At 48.3% G+C, this 19981-nt stretch overlaps 1 protein-coding gene and 1 long non-coding RNA gene across 7 annotated transcripts in view; one reads left to right on the plus strand and one right to left on the minus strand.

Annotated features, from left to right (window-relative positions):
• GULP1 (GULP PTB domain containing engulfment adaptor 1) overlaps positions 1–19981 on the plus strand; it is a 498186-nt gene that overhangs the window by 13432 nt on the left and 464773 nt on the right. The gene's annotated exons all lie outside the window — the stretch shown is intronic.
• Positions 2109–19981, minus strand: part of LOC134943285 (uncharacterized) — a 108744-nt gene continuing 90871 nt past the window's right edge. The window contains exons 2-3 of the long non-coding RNA XR_010181444.1: positions 17244–17303; positions 2109–2989 (exon numbers count right to left, since the gene is read on the minus strand). This is a non-coding gene — a long non-coding RNA (uncharacterized LOC134943285). The remainder of the gene's footprint in view (positions 2990–17243; positions 17304–19981) is intronic.

Here is a 19981-nt window from a genome sequence, read left to right on the forward strand (position 1 = left end):
GGGGGGATAATCCTGTGATAGTGCTGGGATGTCAGAGGGGGATAATGCTGTGATAGTGCTGGGATGTCAGGGGGGATAATCCTGTGATAGTGCTGGGATGTCAGGGGGATAATCCTGTGATAGCGCTGGGATGTCAGAGGGGGATAATGCTGTGATAGTGCTGGGATGTCAGGGGGATAATCCTGTGATAGCGCTGGGATGTCAGAGGGGGATAATGCTGTGATAGTGCTGGGATGTCAGGGGGATAATCCTGTGATAGTGCTGGGATGTCAGGGGGATAATCCTGTGATAGTGCTGGGATGTCAGGGGGATAATCCTGTGATAGTGCTGGGATGTCAGAGGGGGATAATCCTGTGATAGTGCTGGGATGTCAGGGGGATAATCCTGTGATAGTGCTGGGATGTCAGAGGGGGATAATACTGGTGATAGTGCTGGGATGTCAGGGGGATAATGCTGTGATAGTGCTGGGATGTCAGAGGGGGATAATGCTGTGATAGTGCTGGGATGTCAGGGGATAATGCTGTGATAGTGCTGGGATGTCAGGGGGTAAATGCTGTGATAGTGCTGGGATGTCAGGGGGATAATGCTGTGATAGTGCTGGGATGTCAGAGGGGGATAATGCTGTGATAGTGCTGGGATGTCAGGGGATAATGCTGTGATAGTGCTGGGATGTCAGGGGGTAAATGCTGTGATAGCGCTGGGATGTCAGGAGGGGATAATGCTGTGATAGCGCTGGGATGTCAGGGAGGGGATAATGCTGTGATAGTGCTGGGATGTCAGGGGGGATAATGCTGTGATAGCGCTGGGATGTCAGGGGGGATAATCCTGTGATAGTGCTGGGATGTCAGAGGGGGATAATGCTGTGATAGCGCTGGGATGTCAGAGGGGGATAATGCTGTGATAGCGCTGGGATGTCAGGGGGGATAATCCTGTGATAGTGCTGGGATGTCAGGGGATAATGCTGTGATAGTGCTGGGATGTCAGGGGGATAATGCTGTGATAGTGCTGGGATGTCAGGGGGATAATGCTGTGATAGTGCTGGGATGTCAGGGGGATAATGCTGTGATAGTGCTGGGATGTCAGGGGGATAATGCTGTGATAGTGCTGGGATGTCAGGGGGATAATGCTGTGATAGTGCTGGGATGTCAGGGGGAATAATGCTGTGATAGTGCTGGGATGTCAGGGGGATAATGCTGTGATAGTGCTGGGATGTCAGGGGGATAATGCTGTGATAGTGCTGGGATGTCAGGGGGAATAATGCTGTGACAGTGCTGGGATGTCAGGGAATAATCCTATGACGCTGTGAGGTACAGTACTTCACTGATGGAGGTAAATCAGTAAATTGGTTATATTATAAGTAGAGCTATACAGTATTATACACGTGTAATCCACAGTACAGCAGCATTCAGTGTAACGCGTGTGCTGTATCCTCCCATTCAGCCAGTCACTCATCAGCTGAGACTCCAACGCTCCAGGAGATGTTGTTTTACTGGATTTGGCAATCAGATTGTATCCTACGTATATACGAGTACAGCGGCTGACATGTACACACGTCTACTGAATAAATCCAGCTATAAATCAGGGTGGATTCCTGTCCTCATATGTTTCCCGGTATATTCAGGAATATTCAACCTATAGTTTATACATGAAATGCAAATCATATACAGCGTAGTATTTACTAATGAATGTGATATATCAAAAATGTTACATTTAAAAATAATAGTATATTGCTGTGGATGATATTTGCTACTTTATGGCTCATGTTGTAGGATGAATCTTTTTTTTACATTTTTGTTTCTTATTTTGGTAACATAGAACTTGGTTGTGAATTATTGTTAATGTCTTATACATATTGATTATTGTATCAGGGGATTTAATGATGCACATGTAGTATGAGAAAAGACTGTGGTTTGGTGCGGAGGTCTCTGGTACATCCGCAATCAGTAGAAGAATTCTGCTGTCATGTCGTGTTCACATTGCTTTATTGCATCATTGTGCAAATACATTATTATTATTATTATTATTATTATTATTATTATTATTATTATTATTATCCTTTATTTATATGGCGCCACTTGGGATCCGCAGCGCCCAATTGCAGATGATACATGGAAAATGATTTTCATTGTAATTATAATGAGACTAACTCAGCACATATATGAAGTTGCTAAACTTCCCAGCAAGGCTAGTTCAGCAGCAACGGAGTTTACAATCTAAGGCCCAGATTTATCAAGCCTTGGAATGATAAAGTAGCAGCCAATCAGCTCCTAGCTGCCATGTTACAAGCTGGGTTTGAAAACTGACAGTTAGGAGCTGGTTTGTTGGTACTTTCACGGTGCCATTTATCACTCTCCAAGGCTTGATAAATCTGGGCCTAAGTGTGATATTCTGGAGGAGTTATTTGTGTAAGTACATATGTGAAACGCGTTGAAATTTGATTGCTTTGATAGACATGTGAAACGCGTGGAAAAGTTATTGCTTTGATTTAGTCAGATGCAGCAGCGGCTGAGTCTTCAGCCTCTGTCATGTCTGTGTTTTTATACAAATGCCACGTCTGATTTGTAAAGGAGCGAGACGGCCACTTGCGTCGTCTTAAGAAAATGTGTATTCATGACTGTGCGTCTTTAGACGGCGCCATAGGTCAGGTGCAGTGTCTCCATCAGAGTATGGCTTCCAGCGTCAGCTGTTGTGCGTCTTCGATTTTAGCGATACACACATTAGTTTTGTCACCCCTCTGTTACCTCCCAGGAGCACCCACTGTAATTCTCAGACTGTGAACCTCATTCTGTGCTGCGTCTTTTCCCGCATTATGGAGTGATGCGCTGTACGGCTCAGATTTAATACATTGGCCATTTGCATGTGCGAACAACAGTGCCCTGTGTATGAATCTTGAATTCTATGTTCAGTCACTTCTTGTTCTTTGAGCTGATCTATCTCCTGTGTGCTTATAACGGTAGATGGTTCTTTGCGATGTCTCTTGGTGGTTTATCTGTTGAAAGTACGAGAAAATAAATCTGTGATATTCCAAAGTGTTTTTCTTCTGGGATACAGTGTGTTTGTGTACATAGCTAAATACTTGGCTGCATCAAGGTTTCACTTTTGAGAGGTTGTGGAGGTTGTGCAATGTGGGCTACAGTTTTAAATAAGTAAAATAGTTACTGATTAAATTCCATGTCTTGGAGATGGGCTGGAACCAGGGGGGTAATTCAGACCTAATCGCTGGGCTGCGTTTTTTGCAGCCCTGCGATCAGATAGTCACCGCCTGCAGGGGGAGGGGTAAAGTGCTGTGCAGGGGTGCGATCGCATTTGGAGCAAAGCTGCACAAACATCAGTTTGTGCAATCTCTACTCAGCCCAGGACTTAAGGGCCCACTACAGACCGATAATGCCCGATTTCAGCCCAATTCGGGCATTCGGCCCGATATAGTGGGTGAAATCGGGCATTTTCGGTGTGCTTTTCCCCCGATCCGATGCGCGTTCCCATGTGCATCGGATCGGATCCCCCTAGATCCAACATATCACGAGTGCTGCACTCGTTATATGTCGGATCCCGCAGTAAATGGATGGGAAAGTAAAAGATACATCGTATGCAAAAAAAACCCTGCATACGATATATCTAATACTATCCTACCAACGGGGAGGCTGCCGGGAGGTTGGAGGAAATTTTATACGACATGACGGACCGTCATATCGTATAAGTGTATGGGGCCCTTTACTTAGTCGCTGCGATGATTGGGGCCGGAGCGGACGTCAGACACCCTCCCTCCAAACGCCTGAGCCCACCTGCGTTTTTCCGGACACCCCTGTAAAATGGTCAGTTGCCACCCACAAACGCCCTCTTCCTATCAATCACCTTGTGATCGCCTGTGCGTTCGCTTTTTTCGCACCATCCCATCACTAAGCATCGATGCCTGGTGCAGTCGTCCGACGCACCGGTGCATGCGCAGTTCAGATCTGATCGCCCGATGTACGAAAACGCATAGCAGCGCTCAGGTCTGAATTACCCCCCTAGGTGTGGTATAATTTTGGCAGCATTGCGGAGGAAATGTGTTCATGCTTTATGGATCATGTAACGGAAAATCTGTGCGATATGGTAAATAAAAACGCAAGGACATGCGTTCCAAGATTGCTGACGTAGGGACTATCAGACAATTGTAGTAACACGCACAACGAAGTCAGCCACAAGAGGAACTCATGAGTTTAGGTCTACCATATATATATATATATATATATATATATATATATATATATATATATATATATATATATATATATATATATATATATATGTATATATATCTCTATATACTGCACATACGTTCTGTGGAAGTTATTGGAGGTCATTCCGAGTTGATCGCTAGCTGCATTCTTTCACTGTGCAGCGATGAGGCAAAAAACTGCACTTCTGCGCATGCGGCGCACTGCGCACGCACGTCGTACAATTGCCACGAACGATGTAGTTTCACACAAGGTCTAGCAAAGCTTTTCAGTCGCACTGCTGGCCGCAGAGTGATTGATATGAAGTGGGCGTTTCTGTGTGTCAACTGACCGTTTTCAGGGAGGGTTTGCAAAAATGCAGGCGTGCCAAGAAAAACGCAGGGGTGGCTGGGCGAACGTGGGGCGTGTTCGTGACGTCAAAACAGGAACTGAACAGTCTGAAGTCATCGCAAGCCCTGAGTAGGTTTTGAGCTTCTCTAAAACTGCACAAAAACCTTTGCTGCCGCTCTGCGATCCTTTCGTTCGCACTTCTGCTAAGATAAAATACACTCCCAGTGGGAGGCGGCATAGCGTTTGCACGGCTGCTAAAAACTGCTAGCGAGCTAACAACTCGGAATGACCACCATAGGGCGAGCAGCAAAGATACATAATTTAATGTTTGCAAATAATTCTCATGGAAGATATGCCGGGTGCGGGGAATTTTTGTGCAAAATCCTTTGGTGCCCGTAGGTGTTGGGGTGACCAGACACAAATTGAGGACCTGGCATCTTGTTTATGGGTTGGTGCAATATCCGTTCTGTATGAGAGTCACGTCTTCTTGTATTATTCCCTGACACTGCTACGGGATGGGTCCGTGCCACACGCAGAAGGTGCCGCCTCGGTCATTATTATTTTTTTTTTACATATGAATACCTTTTTTATTGACTATAAAATATAATGATGTCCTGATAGCAGTGATACCGACTCTCTCCCCCGAGCTGGCTCATTCCTGTACATCAGGTCTCCCTTGGCCTCTACACAACCCTGTCTTCTGTGGCTGGTCCCTGAGAATCAGGCTCCCCACCACTGCTGACCTTGGAATATTTTGTTGCCTCTGTGACCCTGCCTAGAACCACTATCTGTATGGTGGCATGGCTGGTGTTCTCTCTGGCCTGTGGTTGCTGCTCTCCCAGTGGAGGCCTCGGAGCATGGCGTTCCTTACGGCATTACATTCCACCGGCGGCGGTGTCCATCTAGCCAGACAAATTCCCCCGCGATGGAGACTCAGCTGTATCTAGGTGAAAGACTGCTCCTGGGCCAGAAATATAATATATGGCCTTGCGACTTTGCCCAGCCCTGATGGAGAACAGGGGGTGGCAGTGTCCTGAAATGGAGACATCTCTCCGCTCCTGGACTGGGAACTGTACAGGTGCCCTGTCCTCTCCTCTAAATCCCGCCACCTAGAATGTAACGACTACTTAGAAATCCAAATGCGGGAATTCTGTTTACACCATGACTAATAGAACATTCAGTCACTGACCCTCCAAGCAGGGCCTTCTATAAGGATTATGGGCCTCCTGACCCCTTCTGATGCTGGGTCCATCTCCTTGAGGGATGAATTAGAGAAATGTTCTATCTCAACATCTCCTTCCATCAGATTGTGTTTACCACAGGACGTTTCTTGGTTGTTGTAATACATTTTTCACACACTTTGCCAAGAGCCACAACACGACGGAACGCACTGGTGGTGAGTCAGTGTGAATAGGCCCTTATGGTGGATTTCCTGATCCGGTCTGCCCTGGGGGCCGGTGGAAGCAGCAGGTCATGCTTCACCATGTGCATGTTATCATGTTCTGTAGGAGCACCACTGCGCACAGCTACTGTAAAGTTCAGACCTGATCGCTCGCTAGCGTCAGATCTGCGCATCCGTATGCACCGCAATGCGCAGGTGCGTCGCACGGGTACAAAGCGGATCGTTGCTGTGCGATGGGTTTTACGAAGAATCCAGTCGCACGGGCGATCACAAGGAGATTGACAGGAAGAGGGCGTTTGTGGGTGGCAACTGAGCGTTTTCTGGGAGTGGTTGGAAAAATGCAGGCGTGTCCAAGCGTTTGCAGGGCGGTGTCTGACGTCAATTACGGTCCCGGACAGGCTGAAGTGATCGCAGCGGCTGAGTAAATCCTGGGCAACTCGGAAAACCGCACAAAGTTTTTTTTTCATACCGGTAGGCGGCGAATATGCGAACGCAGGACTGCAAAAACCAGCTAGCGAGTGTTAAGGTCTGAATGACCCCCACAATCTGTTCTGGCTGCAGTACCACCGTTCACCTAGTGGTGGTGCTCTTTTCAGCTTGTGCTGCTGTCTGTGTTCTGCAGCTGATGAGTGCACCTGGGACACCCTGATGAGCTGCACCTGTCTGGCATCAAAGAGTCACCCCTGTACATGGAAGTTATGCCTTTAGGGTTAATAGACTCAATCTGAAATGGCTTAGGGGGACATTTACTAAGCAGTGATAAGAGCGGAGAAGTGAGCCAGTGGAGAAGTTGCCCATGGCAACCAATCAGCACTGAAGTAACATCTATAATTTGCATACTATAAAATGATACAGAGCTGCTGATTGGTTGTTGGGGAAATTTCTCCACTGGCTCACTTCTCCACTCTTATCACTGCTTAGTAAATGTTCCCCAAAATCCTGATTCATTGACCAAATGCTACAGTATGGCGCCCTGGATATCATCGTCTTTCCAAATCTGCAGGTGAAAGAAAGAAGGTGCGTTATCAATGGCCGGTTTTATTTCTCTCACTATGGGGTCAATTCTGTTCGGCAACTTAAGAATAGCGCCGGGAATTAGCTCCCGACGCTATTCAATTCAGCTCCAGTTAAGTCGGCGATGTCCCGTTCTCGCCGACTAAACAGGTTGAATTGTCGGGAGAACGGGCATTCTCCGACTTAACTCCCCGGCGTGAGGCTGATTCCCGACAGAATCAGCCTCGCGCCGGCCGCGAGGCAGCACTTTCGTCGGGTTTCTTCTCTCATCCCACGGGGATGAGAGAAGAATTCCCGACAATTGCGGGTCACTAGCAGCTGAATTGAATAGCGTCGGGAGCTAATTCCCGGCGCTATTCTTAAGTTGCCGAATAGAATTGACCCCTATGTTTCCGTTACTTCACAATTGTTAGCATTTAGATTTTACCAGTGATATTTGCTGGCGGCACGTAGCAGGCTCCCCAGCGTCACTGTCCTGGCTGGATGGAGCTTTCCAGGTGCTGGGTGATTGTTTTAATTTTTTTTAAAATTTTTTTATAATTTTTTTTATTTTTTTACATTTTACGGACAGTGGGAGGAGGTGGGGCCGGAGGAGGCAAACTGCGCTGTGGGATGTGATGATGGGGCTGCATGGAGGCATCTGGAACTGCCCCGACATAAAGGGGGCGGAGCCTTCTGGGACGTGATGTATGTGTATGACGTGTGTATGTGCGTGTCCTAAGGATGCTCCAGGTAACTCCGCAAGAGCGCTGTTGGCCGCTGGGTTCTGTTCCAGGACTTTCATGGCGACATGGTTTGTTCCAGATACAAAGTTACTTGCTTTCTTTTTTGCTTTACTTCCAGACATGAGTCTTATGCTGGGTACACACTGTACAATTATTGGCCCCATTTGCCAATAATTGGAACATCGGCCTGATTTATTGTATGGTGTGTACGAACGATCGTGATGGCGTTTCGACGATAATTCGGGAAAATCTCGCACACACACCCGAACGATCGATTTTCCGATCAATCGGCCTAGACCAAAAATATTGGCCGCAATCTCCAGATATTGAGCAGTGTGTGTGCGCCCAAATTTCCTATGTTTTCCTGTCACTACATCATCCTCCTTGTGGGCGGACATATGCAAATGCACGTGATGTGGCAGAAAATTGGTAACTGAAAAAAATTCTTTCAGTGTGTAGCTCAGATATTTTTGCCTACAATTTGCTGCAAAATCGTCCGATTGTCGGCCGACCAAAAAAAATCTGCCAGTGTGAACCCAGCTTAACACTATATAATTATCTGACAGATAATCTGCCAGGTCTGGCTGGCTGGAAAGAAAATCTGGTAGTGGATGAGAGGAGAAGACAATCGAACATTTGGTCCCAAGCGCTGGAAAATGGACAAAACCTGTCGTTCTGACAAATTTGGTTAAAACACGGATTCAACCAATTTGTATGAACAACAGATTTTGTCCATTTTCCAGTGTTTGGGAGCAAATGTTCGATTGTCGTCTCCTCTCATCCATTACCAGATATTCATTCCAACCAGCCGGATCTGCCAGATAATTATATTAGTGTATGACCAGCATAAGTTTACACAGATCTTATATATGTAGTGTTCACTCTAGCATTTGGGCAGGGCAGGGCGCCGGACTGTGAGGGGCACAAGCGTGCGCACCGGAAACGGGGCGTGGCCACACAAAATAGGGGGCGTGGTCATTTAACGTAATAAAAGTGGGCGGTTCAGCTCACAGACGATAAAACGGGGCGTGCGTGGCTGGCGGCGTCACTGTTGGAGGCGTGCGGTGCTGGGCTTCCCACAAGCTCTCTCACAGCGTGAATGGATGCCGCGCGCATGCGCACGGCATCTTTACACGCTGGGAGGGCAGGAAGCGGGCGGCTGTTCTAGCAGGGCGCCGCAGAAAGGGCAGGGCGGATTTTGCCCTTAAAAAATCGGGCAGGGCGCGGCGCCCTGCTAAAAAAGCCTAGTGTGAACGCTATGGGTGGTATTCAGTATGCTGGCTTTTGGAATCCCTGCGCTCAGTATACCGGCGCCGGAATCCTGACACCCGGCATACCGCCAACTATTCTCCCTCTTGGGAGTACACGACCCCCCTGGAGGGAGAATAAATAGCGTGGTAGCGCGCCACCGTGGCCGCGGCGCGGCGATCGCAGCGAACCCGCAATGGGCTCATTTGCGCTCGCCCAGCTGCCTGCGGTCGGTATCCCGGCGACGGAAAGCTGGGTGCCTGGTTCCCGGCCGCCGGCATAACATGCTACACCCCTTATATATATTTGGAGCTTAATGTTGTAAATTTACTTTGTTTTTCCTCTTGTCCGTATTTATATAAACTTATCTGATGTTATTCCTGGAATTCAGTAAACTTACTGTCAATAATGTGACCGTTCATTAATCATTCACGCCCACAAGTGTCGCCTATGTTTCCCGTACTGTGTCTCCCACACTGTCACTAAATCTTCCCAATTTCCGCTTTGCAGCGTTGCTGATTTCTGCGCCAATGCAAAGCTGTCACCTACAGTATGTCCTTATTATCTGCAGCCGTCGCTGTTGCTGAATATTGTCTGGGATGAATTTCTCACCCTATTATACTACATAGCATATTTATCTGACCCTGAATTATCTTCTCATCCCCAAGGTTACATCTGCTGCCCATATGTAAATCTCAGACTGGCTTATACTGAGCGCTCTGGAGGTTCGCAGCAGGGCTGGCGGGTGGCAACCTGTGCAGTGGCACTGGGCGTCCTACCAATCAGGGCAGCGGCAGGCTATTCCGCAGCTGAGCCACAAGGGATTTTATATCCATATATATAGCGTCTGGGAAGACGAGCAGAAGTCATCTCTCGCTGTAGCCGTCTGTCTGCAGATTGGGCTTCAAGTGGCATAGACAGAATTATTTGTTTCTAACCACAATTCCTGTTGTATATTATGTATCTGAGGATAATGATGTTCTTATTTGGGATAATGCTGGTAAATGATTTCTGAACACCTGAATACAGTACAGTCTGTCTTGTGAAGTCTCTTACCCGCAATTGAATGCAGAACGTTATAACAGCAGACCCAAAATGAAACCTAGTTTATGCCGCTAAGGGCCTGTTCCCGCCCAGTGCCAGCACTCGTGGAATTGAGCAAAGTTTTGTAGGTGCATATGTGCAGAAATCCCTAAAAACACACGGCGCACGTTACACAAAGACTATCGGTATTACAGCCGTACCAATTGTGTGACATCAAAAGTAACTATATTTAAATCAGCATTTGCCACATTGCCACTGCAAGAGACCTGCCATGTCACAGGCTGTGTTAGAAAAATGACCGTTAGGAGCTGGTTGGCTGCTACTTTGTCTCTCTCCGTGGCTCAGTACGTAGACCCCTGAGTACGCAGACCCCCTTTTGAGAAAATTTTCATTCAGTTTTTTTTATCTCCCTCCCTTCACTACTGTATATCCTGCCTCTCGGTGTGTAACTGTGTTCTGAGGCATAATTAGTAATTAGCAGAGGGTCAGGAGTAGCAGCTGTGCTGAGCTGGCATTTAATGGATCCAATTATAAATTCTGCTCACAGGGGAGAGAAACTCTGATGACTCATTTTTCTGTCAGTAGTAAATACATAACGGGTGTGGTGTCACAGTAAAGGAAGGTGGTCGCTTTGTGGCAGTAAGGGAAGGTAGTCGGCAGTGTGACAGTAAGGGAAGGCGGTCGCTTTGTGACAGTAAGTGAAGGCAGTCGGTGGTGTGACAGTAAGGAAAGGTGGTCGGTGGTGTGGCAGTAAGGGAAGGTGGTCGGCAGTGTGACAGTAAGGGAAGGTGGTCGGCGGTGTGACAGTAAGGGAAGGCGGTCGGCAGTGTGACAGTAAGGGAAGGCGGTCGGTGGTGTGACAGTAAGGGAAGGCGGTCGGTGGTGTGGCAGTAAGGAAAGGTGGTCGGTGGTGTGGCAGTAAGGAAAGGTGGTCGGTGGTGTGACAGTAAGGGAAGGCGGTCTGTGGTGTGACAGTAAGGGAAGGCGGTCTGTGGTGTGACAGTAAGGGAAGGCGGTCGGTGGTGTGACAGTAAGGGAAGGCGGTCGGTGGTGTGACAGTAAGGGAAGGCGGTCAATGGTGTGGCAGTAAGGGAAGGTGGTCGGTGTTGTGACAGTAAGGGAAGGCGGTTGGTGGTGTGACAGTAAGGGAAGGCGGTCGGTGGTGTGACAGTAAGGGAAGGCGGTCGGTGGTGTGACAGTAAGGGAAGGCGGTCAGTGGTGTCACAGTTAAGGAAGGTGGTCGCTTTGTGACAGTAAGGGAAGGTGATTGGTGGTGTGGCAGTAAGGGAAGGCGGTCGGCAGTGTGACAGTAAGGGAAGGCAGTCGGCGGTGTGACAGTAAGAGAAGGCGGTCGGTGGTGTGAGAGTAAGGGAAGGTGGTCGGTGGTGTCGCAGTAAGGGAAGGTGGTCTGTGGTGTGACAGTAAAGGAAGGTGATCGCTTTGTGACAGTAAGGGAAGGCGGTCGGCGGTGTGACAGTAAGGGAAGGCGGTCGGTGGTGTGACAGTAAGGGAAGGTGGTCGCTTTGTGACAGTAAGGGAAGGTGATCGGTGGTGTGGCAGTAAGGCGGTCGGTGGTGTGACAGTAAGGGAAGGTGATAAATGGTGTGGCAGTAAGGGAAGGCGGTCGGTGGTGTGACAGTAAAGGAAGGCGGTTGGTTGTGTGACAGTAAGGAAAGGAAGTCGTAGTGTGGCATAAAGGAGAGGTGGTCGCTGTGTGACAGTAAGGGAAAGTGGTTGGTGGTGTGACAGTAAGGGAAGGCGGTCGGTGGTGTGACAGTAAGGGAAGGCGGTTGGTGGTGTGACAGTAAGGGAAGGCGGTTGGTGGTGTGACAGTAAGGGAAGGCGGTCGGTGGTGTGACAGTAAGGGAAGGCGGTCGGTGGTGTGACAGTAAGGGAAGGCGGTCAGTGGTGTCACAGTTAAGGAAGGTGGTCGCTTTGTGACAGTAAGGGAAGGTGATCGGTGGTGTGGCAGTAAGGGAAGGCGGTCGGCAGTGTGACAGTAAGGGAAGGCAGTCGGCGGTGTGACAGTAAGGGAAGGCGGTCGGTGGTGTGAGAGTAAGGGAAGGAGGTCGGTGGTGTCACAGTAAGGGAAGGTGGTCTGTGGTGTCACAGTAAGGGAAGGTGGTCGGTGGTGTCGCAGTAAGGGAAGGTGGTCTGTGGTGTGACAGTAAAGGAAGGTGATCGCTTTGTGACAGTAAGGGAAGGCGGTCGGCGGTGTGACAGTAAGGGAAGGCGGTCGGTGGTGTGACAGTAAGGGAAGGTGGTCGCTTTGTGACAGTAAGGGAAGGTGATCGGTGGTGTGGCAGTAAGGCGGTCGGTGGTGTGACAGTAAGGGAAGGTGATAAATGGTGTGGCAGTAAGGGAAGGCGGTCGGTGGTGTGACAGTAAAGGAAGGCGGTTGGTTGTGTGACAGTAAGAAAAGGAAGTCGTAGTGTGGCATAAAGGAGAGGTGGTCGCTGTGTGACAGTAAGGGAAAGTGGTTGGTGGTGTGACAGTAAGGGAAGGCGGTCGGTGGTGTGACAGTAAGGGAAGGCGGTCGGTGGTGTCACAGTAAGGGAAGGCGGTCGGTGGTGTGGCAGTAAGGGAAGGAGGTCGGTGGTGTGGCAGTAAGGGAAGGAGGTCGGTGGTGTGGCAGTAAGGGAAGGAGGTCGGTGGTGTGGCAGTAAGGGAAGGAGGTCGGTGGTGTGGCAGTAAGGGAAGGAGGGCGGTGGTGTGGCAGTAAGGGAAGGAGGGCGGTGGTGTGGCAGTAAGGGAAGGAGGGCGGTGGTGTGGCAGTAAGGGAAGGAGGGCGGTGGTGTGGCAGTAAGGGAAGGTGGACGGCGGTGTGACAGTAAGGGAAGGAGGTCGGCGGTGTGACAGTAAGGGAAGGAGTTCGGCGGTGTGACCGTAAGGGAAGGCGGTCGGTGGTGTGCCAGTAAGGGAAGGCGGTCGCTGGTGTGCCAGTAAGGGAAGGCGGTCGCTGGTGTGACAGTAAGGGAAGGCGGTCGCTGGTGTGACAGTAAGGGAAGGCGGTCGGCGGTGTGACAGTAAGGGAAGGCGGTCGGCGGTGTGACAGTAAGGGAAGGCGGTCGGTGGTGTGACAGTAAGGGAAGGCGGTCGGTGGTGTGGACAGTAAGGGAAGGTGATAAATGGTGTGGCAGTAAGGGAAGATGGTTGGTGGTGTGACAGTAAGGGAAGGCGGTCGGTGGTGTGACAGTAAGGGAAGGCGGTCGGCGGTGTGACAGTAAGGGAAGGTGGTCGGTGGTGTGACAGTAAGGGAAGGCGGTCGGCGGTGTGACAGTAAGGGAAGATGATAAATGGTGTGGCAGTAAGGGAAGATGGTGGTGTGACAGTAAGGGAAGGCGGTCGGCGGTGTGGTAGTAAGGGAAGGCGGTTGGTTGTGTGACAGTAAGTAAAGGAAGTCGTAGTGTGGCATAAAGGAGAGTTGGTCGCTGTGTGACAGTAAGGGAAAGTGGTTGGTGGTGTGACAGTAAAGGCCCGTACACACTGGCCGATATATCGGCCGTTCTCGTGAACGGCCGTTATATCGCGGGTCCGTCGGCCAGTGTGTACGGCCGATACGTCTGTGTACTCCGTTGTTCACAGACGTATCGTGTTGGCCCTGCAGCACATCCGACGGCCAATATATCTCCGGATATATTGGCGTGTCGCTGTGTGTCGCCCGTACACATGCTGCGGCGGCCAGCGGTGATTGACAGCGCCCAGTTCATTACGTCAGTCCCCGACGGATCGGACAGTGTATATGCTCAACACACTGCCCGATCCGTCCATAGATATATCTGCAGATCAGTTGATCTGCAGATATATCTTCCAGTGTGTACCCACCTTAAGGGAAGGGCGGTCGGCGGTGTGACAGTAAGGGAAGGCGGTCGGCGGTGTGACAGTAAAGGAAGGCGGTCGGCGATGTGACAGTAAGGGAAGGCAGTCGGCGGGTAAGGGAAGGCGGTCGGCGGTGTGACAGTAAGGGAAGGCGGCCGGTGGTGTGACAGTTAGGCAAGGCGGCCGGTGGTGTGACAGTTAGGCAAGGCGGTCGGCGGTGTGACAGTAAGGGAAGACGGTCGGTGGTGTGACAGTAAGGGAAGGCGGTCGGTGGTGTGACAGTAAGGGATGGCGGTCGGTGGTATAGCAGTAAGGAAAGGCGGTCGGTGGTGTAAGAGTAAGGGAAGGCGGTCGGTGGTGTGAGAGTAAGGGAAGGCGGTCGGTGGTGTGACAGTAAGGGAAGGAGGTCGGTGGTGTGGCAGTAAGGGAAGGCGATAAATGGTGTGGCAGTAAGGTCGGTGGTGTGATAGTAAGGGAAGGTGATAAATGGTGTGGCAGTAAGGGAAGGCGGTCGGTGGTGTGACAGTAAGAGAAGGTGATAAATGGTGTGGCAGTAAGGGAAGGCGGCCGGTGGTGTGATAGTAAGGGAAGGCGGTCGGTGGTGTGGCAGTAAGGGAAGGCAGTCAGTGGTGTGACAGTAAGGGAAGGTGATAAATGGTGTGGCAGTAAGGGAAGGCGGTCGGTGGTGTGGCAGTAAGGGAAGGCAGTCGGTGGTGTGACAGTAAGGGAAGGTGATAAATGGTGTGACCGTTAGGGAAGGCAGTCGGTGGTGTGACAGTTAGGGAAGGCGGTCGGTGGTGTGACAGTTAGGGAAGGCGGTCGGTGGTGTGACAGTTAGGGAAGGCGGTCGGTGGTGTGACAGTAAGGGAAGGTGGTCGGTGGTGTGGCAGTGCTTCCAAATGTCTCGCTGTATTACAGTTGTGTGATTGGCTACTGATGTGTACCTACAGTCACCTAGTGTCGCAAGGTGGTACTGAAGGATGTTTTGAGTGACGCTAGTGGGGTCAATCCCTCTCCTGCTGAAAGATGCTCCTTCCTTCCTCTTTCACCTTCTTCCCTCATAGAGGATACCCTTTTGGTGCACAATACCATATTCAAACCAAAGAACCAAGCGGGGCCTGTATACCCCCATTGAAGCCTGTGCCTCTGGCAAAGGAACCACAGTTAGTCCTGCTCACTATCAAATAGCAGTGCAAAATTGTGAAGCTTGCCTTACTGTCTGTGCTACAAACAATCGCTCTAAGCTGAGCAAAGTGGCTTCAAAACAGGACGGTCATTTTGTAAATGTGGGTACATGGTGTAATTGTGGTAGCACTCTGGAAATTTTTTTGGCTTTATAATGTTGAATATCTGGCACCCAAAGAGGTGAATGTTGGTTTTGGAGTAAAGGGGTTTCTTCTGGCCACCCTTCCGTGGAATCCATACTCCTTCAGTCTTTGATAGAATCATAAACTTCATCATTAACCAGAGACCTGTAGGTCATTGAATGTATCTTTTGGGTTATCTGTAATTTCTATGCATCCTATGGTCTTGTCTGTGGATGAATTTGCTGGAAATGTAACTTAGAACCCTTATAGATGAGCAGCAACCATTGCTTCGCTAAGATTGGAGAAGCTGCTCGTTCTTCTTTTCATGGTGTTATCACAATGTTAAATGCTCCAAAGCAACTGTCAAAGGTTCTCCTGGTATATAGACATGGTATTAGTTCTTCATGATCAGATAATGAATTACTTTTGATTAGCAGCACCTGGTTGAACGTTGCCTTCACTGATATTGGCGCAAGAAGAATTTACTTTGTTTTTCACACACTTCATGGGAGCGTAAATCGTTGCCATGAAACTTGGTTTATCATGTTTTAAGACTTAGGGCCATATTCAATTAGCAGTGATAACGGACTTTTCACGTGAAAAGTCCGGTTTTCGGGTGAAAAACCGGACTTTTCACGTGAAATGCAATTACAGCCTATTCAATTATCCTGGAAAATTTATCGGTGATCATGTTTTCACTAATTTCACTTCACCTTCTCTGAAGCAGGTGAAAAGTTGGGAAAAGTCACTATTTTAAGGTAAAAATGTTTGGATATGGTACAGAACTCCTGGGACACCCCCCTTTATGACTAATTAGGCACGTTGAAGTTTTTAATTATTTTTAATTGGCCAATAATGACATGTCATTTTTGGGGTGAAAAAGTAAAAAGTGATGGAAATTGGGGTTCAAGGTATGGGACATGTATATTGGGGTGCTTTATGAATGGGACAGGTGTTTTTTAGGCTTGCAGATGGGAGTAATCGGTCTGTTTCCACTTTTTTTTTAAAGTACCCTAAAATGACCCAAATATATACTTATACCCATTTTCATGTACCCCAAATTTAGTGAGCGCATTTATTTTGCTCAAAAAAACTTGCTTTCTATCATTTTTTTGCATTTAAAAAAAAATGCATATAACCGCCATTTCACACAATTTAAGTCCCCAAAAACTCTCTAATGTGATCTCTAACACACTTCTCTTCTGTTTTCCTATGTTAGTTTAGCATTTTTTGGGGTACAGGCTGATTTCCCCATTTTCACCTGCACTTTTCACTGCAAGAATTTTCACGTGAAACCCGGTCGGAATTGAATAGGTCGAAAAATGGAGCGTTTTCGCAGCAATTTTCGGCCGATTGCCGCGAAAAATTTTCGGGCGAAAAATTGAAAAACGGAGCGTTTTCGCGGCAATTTTCGGCCGATTGCCGCGAAAAATTTTCGGCTGAAAAATTGCCGCGAATTTGCGGATAATTGAATACCCTAGTTAGTTTCATTTCTTTTAATGTTCATCCTGAACATATACATACCTCCCAACTTCTGAAGGGTAATCAGGACAATGAGTTAGAATGCTAATGTTATGTGTGAGTTTAGTAGCACTGACGGTGATGCGAGCACCAGGACGCCCCATACTTCTGTTAGAGCAGCCTGAACGGAGGACAAGATGTCACCGTAACAGAGAAGACATTGGCCAGGGGGGCATGTGGTTCATATCATTTTATAGTGGGAATTTTGGCCACCATGATGCAATTTCATCCTCAAACCCCTAGGCTGCCCACTTCACTCAGGATGTTGTTGACACGTGGAAGACTGAGCAACTCTTCTGAGAGTCTGGGGAAGTTCCTCAGAATTCGGGACATGTTTAATAGAACTGTGTTTATGGAAAAAGCACATTTGGGGAAGTTTTCCTCTTTTATTTGTGCGTACATATAAGTTTTATTCCCTGCCAAAGCTCCTGATTTCTCCGGCTGGTATAAACTCAGCATCATCCTATACTTATAGCACCTTCCAGCTACATGCCAACCGATTAAATAACACACATAAAAGTGGGACATGTAATAAAACAGCCACGCTGTCCCCTCATTTTTGGTGCAAATCTAGGCGTATTTTTAAAGCAGAAAGAACTTAAAAGGCAAAACCAACCTGCGTTTAAGGGAGTCATCCAGTGGACTGTGGAATGTTTTTGTATTTATGATCATTTTCCTGCAAAAGTAAGGAAAAACAAATAAAGGATATTCCAACATATTGCAAAAACCGTTCTACTGCTCCTGAAAGAGGTAACAACTAATAATCTGCCATTCAGTAGCTAAGAGTTAGTATTGCAGTTAGTGTATCCAGGCCACCCGAGGTGCAGGTCTACCGGAGCTTCTGACAACCTGAGCGTTAAACTGTATCTGTCCTGACCTCTGCTGGGGACTCAACATTCTTTTAATTGAACGATTTCCCTTTTTATGTCCTTTTATGTGACCTGGTGAAATGCCACTGAGATCAGGTGAGGACTTCCAGGCTTGTAGTACATTGAAAGAGGACCATGGGGGATAATTACTCAGTATTTGGCAGCGACGTGTCGTAAGGTGGCGCAGAAACGGCATTCTGGATGTCACTTTTTTTTTTTATGTTAAAAGCATGTCAAATATTTCCGTTTTCCAGCATCTGTAAATTTAGAAATTAACAACACGGGTGTAGATCTTAGGGTTGACAGTCATTAGGCCGACCACTATTGGTCGACAGTGACCAGGTCGACACCTGAAATAGGTCAACACGGTCATTAGGGTGATATGGAAAAAGGACGACATGGGTTGTTTTTATTTTTTGTGTCGCTTTCTTCGTAAAGTAATCGGGAACCCCAATTGGTGCACCGTATCCCCTTACATGGCTCGCTTCACAGGTTACTATTCCCAATCGTAGTCCACGTGAAATGGAATAATAATTTAAAAAAATCATGTCGACATTTTCATGTGTCGGCCTAGTGACCACGTCGACTAGTAGTGGTCGACCTGATGAGTATCAGCCTAAGTACTGTCAACCTAAAAACCGGGTCCCTTCAAGCACAGTGTATTGTAAATGCCTTTAGTAAGTTTGAGTCTTTGTGACTACCAAGAACCTTAAGAGACACTGGGGGAGATATATCAAAGCTTGGAGACTAATAAAGTGGAGAGAGAAAAAGTACTAACCAATCAGCTCCTAGCTGCCATGTTACAGGCAGCCGTTTAAAAATGACAGGAGCTGATTGGCTGGTGCTTTATCTTTTTCTCTCTGCAAGCTTTGATATATCTCCCCCAACAGTTTATTTGCGTTATATAAAAGTACATGCGTGGAACAAGTCTCTGCACGAGACAGAGTTCTTCCTTATGACCTAGTTCTATTTTTATTCTGGATTTATTCCTAATGGCGCAGTCAGATAATATCTGGTCATTCTTTGCAGGTGAGTAACTGGTGACTTGTATGTAAGGTTGCGGACACGTTTATTTCCTCGCAGAAATCTGATATTTAAAGGCAGAAAGCTGAGGGGGTGGCGGAATAAAAGCAGACGCTTGCTGCGGATCTCTGCTTTAGGGCCCAGCAGTGTACACTGTATTCTTCTCACATGGCGCCGTGTGATCACCAGGCATACGTGCTGGAATAAGAAGCGCCACTTACCTGTAATGTAATTCTGTGACACTCTGGAAACGTTGAGAAGCGTTGATAAGGGCAGTAGAGGAAAACTTGCTGCTTTGGGGGCACTTCAATTAACAGCGCCCGGGAATAATCCGTTTGTCCGGCACTTATGTTGGTAGAAGCAGGTTACCGTGCTTAAAGCCAGGGGTTTAGGTGCGGTAAACGCCATTCTCTGACTCAAGTGCCCAGTGCAATGCCGTTAGCGAACGCGATAAGCCGCAACTAACGCCGCAGCAATAATTTAGTCAGAGTTCTGCTCACGACTCAGGAGGAAGTGAGTAGAAATCCTCTTTCTCTGACGTCCTAAGTGGATGCTGGGACTCCGTAAGGACCATGGGGAATAGCGGCTCCGCAGGAGACTGGGCACAACTATAAAGAAAGCTTTAGACTACTGGTGTGCACTGGCTCCTCCCACTATGACCCTCCTCCAGACTTCAGTTAGAATCTTGTGCCCGGCTGAGCTGGATGCACACTAGTGGCTCTCCTGAGCTCCTAGAAAGAAAGTATATTTTAGGTTTTTTATTTAACAGTGAGATCTGCTGGCAACAGACTCACTGCAGCGAGGGACTAAGGGGAGAAGAAGCGAACCTACCTAACAGGTGGTAGTTTGGGCTTCTTAGGCTACTGGACACCATTAGCTCCAGAGGGATCGACCGCAGGACCCGACCTTGATGTTCGATCCCGGAGCCGCGCCGCCGGCCCCCTTACAGAGCCAGAAGCAAGAAGTGTTCCGGAAAATCGGCGGCAGAAGACTTCGGTCTTAACCAAGGTGGCGTACAGCACTGCAGCTGTGCGCCATTGCTCCTCATGTACACCTCACACTCCGGTCACTGATGGGTGCAGGGCGCTGGGGGGGGGGGGGGGCGCCCTGAGGGCAATATTACACACCTTGGCTGGCAAATATACACCATATATAGTCCCAGAGGCTATATAGGTGTAAATTAATACCCCTGCCAGAGTTTCAAAAACGCGGGAGAAGTCCGCCGAAAAAGGGGCGGGGCTAACTCCCTCAGCACACTGGCGCCATTTTTCCCTCACAGCTCCGCTGGAAGGAAGCTCCCTGGCTCTCCCCTGCAGTCTACAAGCTACAGAAGGGTAAAAAAGAGAGGGGGGGCACTAAATATAGGCGCAGTGTGTGTGTATATATATATATATATATATATATATATATATATATATATATATATATATATATATATAGCAGCTATAAGGGGATATAATTC

This window comes from Pseudophryne corroboree, chromosome 7, assembly GCF_028390025.1.
Source record: "Pseudophryne corroboree isolate aPseCor3 chromosome 7, aPseCor3.hap2, whole genome shotgun sequence".
Classification (NCBI taxonomy): Eukaryota; Metazoa; Chordata; class Amphibia; order Anura; family Myobatrachidae; genus Pseudophryne; species Pseudophryne corroboree.